Source organism: Capsicum annuum, chromosome 5 (genome assembly GCF_002878395.1).
Source record: "Capsicum annuum cultivar UCD-10X-F1 chromosome 5, UCD10Xv1.1, whole genome shotgun sequence".
NCBI classification, from domain to species: Eukaryota; Viridiplantae; Streptophyta; class Magnoliopsida; order Solanales; family Solanaceae; genus Capsicum; species Capsicum annuum.
This window is the reverse complement of record NC_061115.1, coordinates 8,421,674-8,428,926: the sequence shown is the minus strand read 5'-3', so window position 1 is coordinate 8,428,926 and position 7,253 is coordinate 8,421,674.

Genomic DNA, 7,253 nt, shown 5'->3' with positions numbered 1-7,253 from the left:
GGAGGGTCCTGAACAGAAAGTAAAATCCCATTTTTCAGGAGGGTCTTGAACAGAAAGTAAAATACCATTTTGTAGGAGGGTCCTGAACAGCAAGTAAATTCCCTTGGATGTGCATTTCCAATGATAGCTGAATTAAGTGAAGCGAATTGCCCCTATTTCAACAAAAAAAATTTGTCAGTTAAAAACTTAGTGGTGGCTTGCAGCTCTTGGCTTCTCAGGTATCTACCGTAGCACTCACTACTTTCATCTTTGTTCTAAATTGCTAACACCTGCCCTATCTTGCCGCATCATCGACCCGGATCCATATTGAGGGAAATGAGTTCTGACTCAAACAATGGGTTTCCATTTTACCATGCCCCTGAGGTGCACTCTTTTTCCAAATCTGAATGCTTCTACGAATTCAATAGCCTGTCGGTTGATAGACTTCCTTTGCTTCGTGTTGAGTTACGATCATATTTCTTTTCTGTGCTGTTCCTTGGCTTTTCCTCGTATAATTGGAAAGACTGGTAGTAAATTTTGAAATCCTTTCTCGCTTGTTTTGACACAGACTTGACTTAAAATGTAAAGAAATGATGGTGACTTTTATTTTGATAAATAACATAAAAAAGACAAAAAGCATGAATATGTAAATGAAAGAAAAGGGCAATGTCCCATATTCAAAAAAGAAAACTTATCTGAATACGACAAACAACTCCAATGAGTATGACATGCATTTTGGATTGAGCTGCCTGATCTTCCTATCCAGACTTCCTATTTGTTGTTGAGTTCGTACCTTTTACCGCTGAGCCGCTTCTTCAAATCCATTGGAATCATACATCACATTCGATTGACGACATCTTAAAAGACTTTCACCAACAAATCTCTTTTTTCTCACTTTTCACTTTTCTCTTAAACTCTCCATCGCCTTACGGTGCCCGTGAGTGTTTTCACCAATAAGACTCTCTCATTTTTATTTCTCTCCACTCACCATCGTCTTATGGTGCCTGCAAAGGTTTTCACCAATAAGACTCTCTCATTTTTATTTTCTCTCAACTCATCATCGCCTTATGATGCCCACTGGGGTTTTCACCAATAAGACTCTCTCATTTTTATATTTCTTTCCTAATTTCTTATGCTGAGGGAGACAAGTGGTACTTCACAATGTATCATCATATCCATTGCATGCTTAGCCTTAACATTATCAAAAATTGATCTGAAGGACTTTATTTGGTTGTAACTTGGCTTTTGGTTAAGTTCAGAAAAGATGGTAAGGGGCTCAAACGATACTTGAAGTGGGGGTGGGACTTACAACTTTTGGAATCGACTCAAATAACACATTAACTCATGCCCCAGTTTTGTTGACTGGGTGAATCTTAAATCTTTATTTGGTTGGAATGAGCCCGAAATAGGGCAGCCTACGTATCTCACTCCCGAGAGAGGAGAATCAGGTCGGACGTAGTTCCATCAGCTTGTCCTTTTGCTTTGATCTGATTTTTCTCTTTTTTTTATTCGCTCTTTTCACTTTGCGATTCTTTTTTTTTCTAACTCTATTTTTCTTGACAATCTTTTTTGGAAACATTTTTATCTCTTTTTTTTTGTAACTTTTGACTTTATCTTCTTACTTGACACTATTCTTTGAACTTTGCTTACTCTATCTTGATTCCAAAAGAGGGGTATGAAAGAAAATAACACTAAGGCTCAAATGGGGTAAACAAAGGATGACATAATGTTTGAATAGCCAAATGAAATGCCTTCATCATATCAATCTTCAAGAATGCAAGTACTAAACATGCAATAAACTCAACAAAGGATCAAATATCATAGATAGTATCTTTTGACCGCATCAGCATTGATAGCCATTTCTGCCATTTTGCCTTCAATATCTTTTGCTTCAACCTGGCATATCATCATAAGACCATGCAAAAAAAATCCTATAGTCAATTAATGCTTGAATCATTCCATCTTTTAGCTCTGGCAAAGCATGTACACTGATTTTAGTTTCCCTAACATCTTCTTGATCCCCTAGATTTATTGGCTCAATCTCATTCAAATTAGGATTTGGTTTGTCTTCAAACTGTTCCAACTCTTTGCTTATTTCTTTTAGTGCTCCTTCTTCCTCATATTCCCCATCCTGCTTCATTACATCTTGATTAATTTGGATTTTAAGATCAGGCTAAAAATTTCGCATGCATGTCATGTCATTAGAATCAGCATAAAGAGAACTGTGTAAGAAAAGAAAACAAAATATATTAGACACGAAACAAAAGGGACATTACATTTCATTAAATAAAAGATAGAAGGGTTTAAACATAGATGCCAACATAACATAAACAAACTAAAATCCGAATTACAACCCTAAAATAACTCGAATAAATAGAAAGAAAAAAAAAATAAACTACCAAAACTCCCTCCTGATGGAGAGGAGTGACTTCCCAATTATTGAGCTGGACAGCTGTACCTATGAATTGCACGTTTGTTATACTGGTACCTTCTCCTGCTTCGACCATATCAACTTCAATAAAAAGGTTCTGGGAGTCATCAACCAATTCAACTTCAAATTCCACATGCTTCGTGACACCGCTCTTAATAAATAATTCACTGAGTAGTGGCATTGGGCGAGGGAGTGACCATGTTTCCTTTTTGCTTTCCTTGGCTTTCTTCAGATCTTCAGTTGTAGGCTCAAATCCCAGACCAAACGTGCCCACATTCTCACTCGGACATATGGGATGAACTATACCGTGGAGAGACGCTCCCAAATCCTTTCCTGGCTCAAATCCGTATTTCCAAAGTTCACTCACCATCATGATAGAAGCAAAAGACAATTGCGGTCCCGGTATAGCCTGCCATTCAAGGATACGATTCACTGGCACTGTATCAAAAATTTGATAGACTAATGTCTTCTCTACGTTATTTGCTTCAATAAGAGACAAGGGAGAATCTTCGTAGGCTGACAAATCTCCTTCACCATGAATAACTATTTCTTGCCTGTCATGCTCAAACTTAATCATTTGGTGCAGTGTAGACGCAACCGCCTTGGCCTTGTGGATCCACGGCCTTCCCAACAACAAATTGTAAGAGGAGTTTACATTCAATACTTGAAACTCTATGGCGAACTCAACAGGCCCTATGGTCAACATTAGTTCTATTTCACCAATGGAATTTGATTTTGCACCATCGAAAGCCCTAACACATACATTGTTGGGCTTGATCCTGTCAGAACCAATATTCAACTTTTGCAAAGTAGAAATAGGGCAAATATTTGCACCTGAACCTCCATCAATCATAACATGAGTGACGTAGAAATCTTCACACTTTACTGTAATGTAAAGGCCTCGGTTATGCCCTGTACCTTCAACAGGCAATTCATCATAAGAAAAGCTGATCCGATTGACCTCAAAGATTTTTCCAACCATTTTCTCAAGTTGGTTGATTGTAATCTCCCTTGGAACATATGCTTCATTTAATACCTTCAGTAAAACATCACGATGCTCCTTAGAGTGCAACAATAAAGATAAAAGGGAAATTTGAGCAGGGGTTTTCTTCAACTGGTCTAATATTGAATACTCTGGCAATTTCATATTTTTCAAAAATTCTTCGGCTTCTTTTTCGGTGATAGGCTTTTTGATAGATGACGGTCCACTTACCGTTGTCATGGACTTTCTTAAGCTTTCAGGCGCGAAGTATCTTCCTGACCTAGTCAAACCCCCTAACTCATCTACATCTTCCACAACTTCTTTCCCGTGATAGATCATCATAGTCCACCCATAATTCCAGGGAATCCTTTTCGTATCAACTATCAGAGGTTGGGTCACCGGTTTGAGGATAATAGGCGCTGCCAGTGCTCCTTTCACCGTCAAGATGGGCTGACTTAGAGCTCTCACTACCGTCAACTTGGGTTTATCCTGACTTAAATCAACATACCTTCTGGCGCCTTGTACTGTTATCAGGGGATTCTTTGTGCTTTCTAGGGCTTTATCTTCTCTCATTCCTTTCCGATTTAATGACATTGCTTTCAAAGACTCAACTACATTCACCGATTTTTCCTCAATGGTCTGTATCTTGACAATAAGCTTATAACCCCTTGAAGACTCTTTTCCATCATATATCAATTCTAATATATTGGCTTCAGCATGGGTTGACAGCGGATTCTGGTTAATGTTTGGACCCTCCGGAGCCTGGACCAGCATCTGATTTGTGTCAATTAAATCTTGGAAGCTCTTTTTAAATGCCAGCATTTCTCGATATCATGGCCTGGCATATCAGAACAGTAAGAACACCTTAAAGAATAATCGAGATTCCTTGGCGGTGGATTAAAAAGCCTTCCTTGAATTGGGCTCAAAACATTTAACTTTCTCAACCTATCAAACAAGCTAGCATATGACTCCCCAAGAGGTGTGAATTGATTTTTAACCATCTTCTCTTTCTTATACTCGGGCCTAGGCTGAAAGCTGGGTCTGGAGGGGTTTTGGTAATTTGGCAGAGCAAATGGGCAATTTTGTGGAGCTTGAGCGCGCCACTGCGGGTAAGAAGGGGTTTGGGCATATGGCTGCGCGCTATATACTGGGTACGAGGGTGGTGGAATAGAATATAAAGGGCTTTGTGAAGGGTAGTAATGGTAGGGAGGAATATATGAAGCTTGGGCGTAGACTTGGGCTTGGGATTGGGGATAGGGGTGAGGTGGTCTTTTAGGATAGGAATGGGTTCCAACTACGACAGTCGCCACATCCTCTTTCTTCTTTTTACCTCCAAATACGCCAGATCCACCTTGAATTGCTTGTGTGGTGGCTTTTAATGCGGCAAAACTCACTATTCGGCCGGTCTTAATTCCGTCCTCTATCATCTCCCCCATTTTGAGGACTTCCATAAAAGACTTTCCCATTGTCGGAAGTAAATGTTGAAAATAGGTCTCATCCTGTGCCTGAATGAAAACTTCTACCAACTTACTTTCTTTCATTGGAGGCTTTACCCTGGCGGCCTGTTCACGCCACCTTATCGCATTCCCTAAAGCCTTCAATGCTCTTTTTCTTCATGTTGACCAAGGATTTTTTGTCCGAAATCAGGTCGATGTTATACTGAAAATGTTGAACAAATTCAAAAGCCAAATTATCCCAGCTGTTCCATTTATCGATATCTCAATCGATAAACTATTCTGAGGCCAGATCAGAAAGACTCTCGCCAAAGAAGGCCATGAGCAGTTCTTCCTTTCCTCCTGCAGCCCTCAACTGGTTGCAATAACATCTCAAGTGTGCAACGGGATCACTGTGTCCTGCATACTTCTCGAACTTAGGCATCTTAAATCCGGGGGAGAGGTTGATGTCTGGGAACATGCAAAGATCTTTATAGGAAACACTCCTATAATCTCCGATTCCTTGTAAATTCCTCATAGCTTGTTCTAAACCTTTCAATTTCCGGGCTATGATATCCTGTTCCTCTGTTGCGACAGGTTTCTCCATATCAAATGGAAATGCAGGCGGCTGAGTGTACCCATACAGTTTATTCATTTGCAAAGTAGTCTCCGGGGCATAATACTGACTATCTGAAACCTTTAGTACTGGCTCGCTGGCAGACCTAGGAAGCCTCATTGGGGACGCACAGTATATATGGGAGTTTTATGTGGTGGCGGAGCCACGAATACCAGTGTGATTGGTGGCGCTGGTTGAGCAGCGGGTCTTGATTGGGGAGCTGCCAAGGGCACACCAGAACTGCCAGGATAATAATGTCACGGAGTGAATCCTGGTGTGTGCTCAGGTGACTCAATAGGAGCAGAAAATTACGCCTGAGAGAGCGGTGGGCAATTAGAGATATTTCCAAGACCTTCAGGGAGCGGAGAAGGAGGCATTCCGCTGGCCCATGCCCAGTGTAAATCTATCAATTGTTGCCTGAGCCTTACTACCTCATCATTGTGTTCAGAACTTTCTTCCCTGTGATCCTGATCCGGGTCAATGAGCAAATTTTCAATCTCCCTGCTAGCCATGGTGAGCTTTGCTTTGGATCTAATGAAGTATGAGTGACTAGCCAGAGTGCTGCAAACCTACCACTGCTATCTGAAAGAACATGCTCATCAAAGACGACATCCGTTAGGATTAGGGCACACAACAAACATGGGAATCATATTGGCAAAATTGTCCTAAATTCATGTTCATTTCTACCTGCTTTTGAGGGTAGCGAGGTCATTTTAACATCATCCTGATTTTGTCTACACTTATTTTTTTTATCTACACTTATTATTATTATTATTATATTATTATATTTTTTTTCGTATCCATCTTTGTTCTTTTCTTTTCTCTCATTATCTACCTTTATTTTATCATTCTTTATGACTTTTGTTTTTCATTAGAAGAGGGAAAATAACGAAAAACAACGAAACAAAATGATTAGATCGTACCCAAAAGTAGGTTGCCTACGTATCATGTTGTACATGAATCAGATCTTGCGTAGTTCAGGCCTTGCCAAAATGACCAATTAAACTCTTTTTTCTTGAAACTTTAAGAAAAAAAGAAAAAAAACAATTTGTCAAAAGAATTGACGAACATCTTTTGCATTTTTTACTTTTAAAATACCTATACAAAACGAAACCTATGATTACCAATGAAAAATCTTTTGGGGTTTTCAATTTTGAATTTCATATGAAAATGAAACTTGAAACTATTAAAGGAAAATCTTTTTGTAGTTTTCTCTTGAAGATGTATATGAAACACCTACTCTAAATAAAGAGTGAAGAAAATCTTTTTTTGATTTTTTTTTTAGAATAAGATCAACCAAAAATAAAACCTACGACTATTACTGATTTTTTTTGTATTTTTATTTTCAAGACATGTATGAAACACCTACTCTAGATGAAAAGAGAAGAAATTTTATTTTATTTTTCTGGATTTTTTAAATAAGATCCCCGAATCAATAATAAGCTGCCTACGTATCTCACTCCCGAAAGAGGAGAATCAGGGGTGCGTAGTTCGTTCAGATTGGACAATTAACGATTAACTAATAAATTGACCCTAACTTAAGAGACACTACCAAAAACAAACGAACAAAAAACTTTTAGATTTTCAGCTAGACACTGACACCACCAATTATGGAGAGAAATCTTTTTGGTATTTTATTTTTTGACAAATAAGTAGAAAAGGCAAACAAAACTTTTATTTATTTATTTATTTATTTTGAATTTACGGTACTTTGAGAAGACAAATGCAAAACGTAAAAAAATCTTTTTGAGTTTTTGGATTGTGAAGAACCAAAGCCATAAAGAATTCTAAAATAAACTACGACATTCCTCT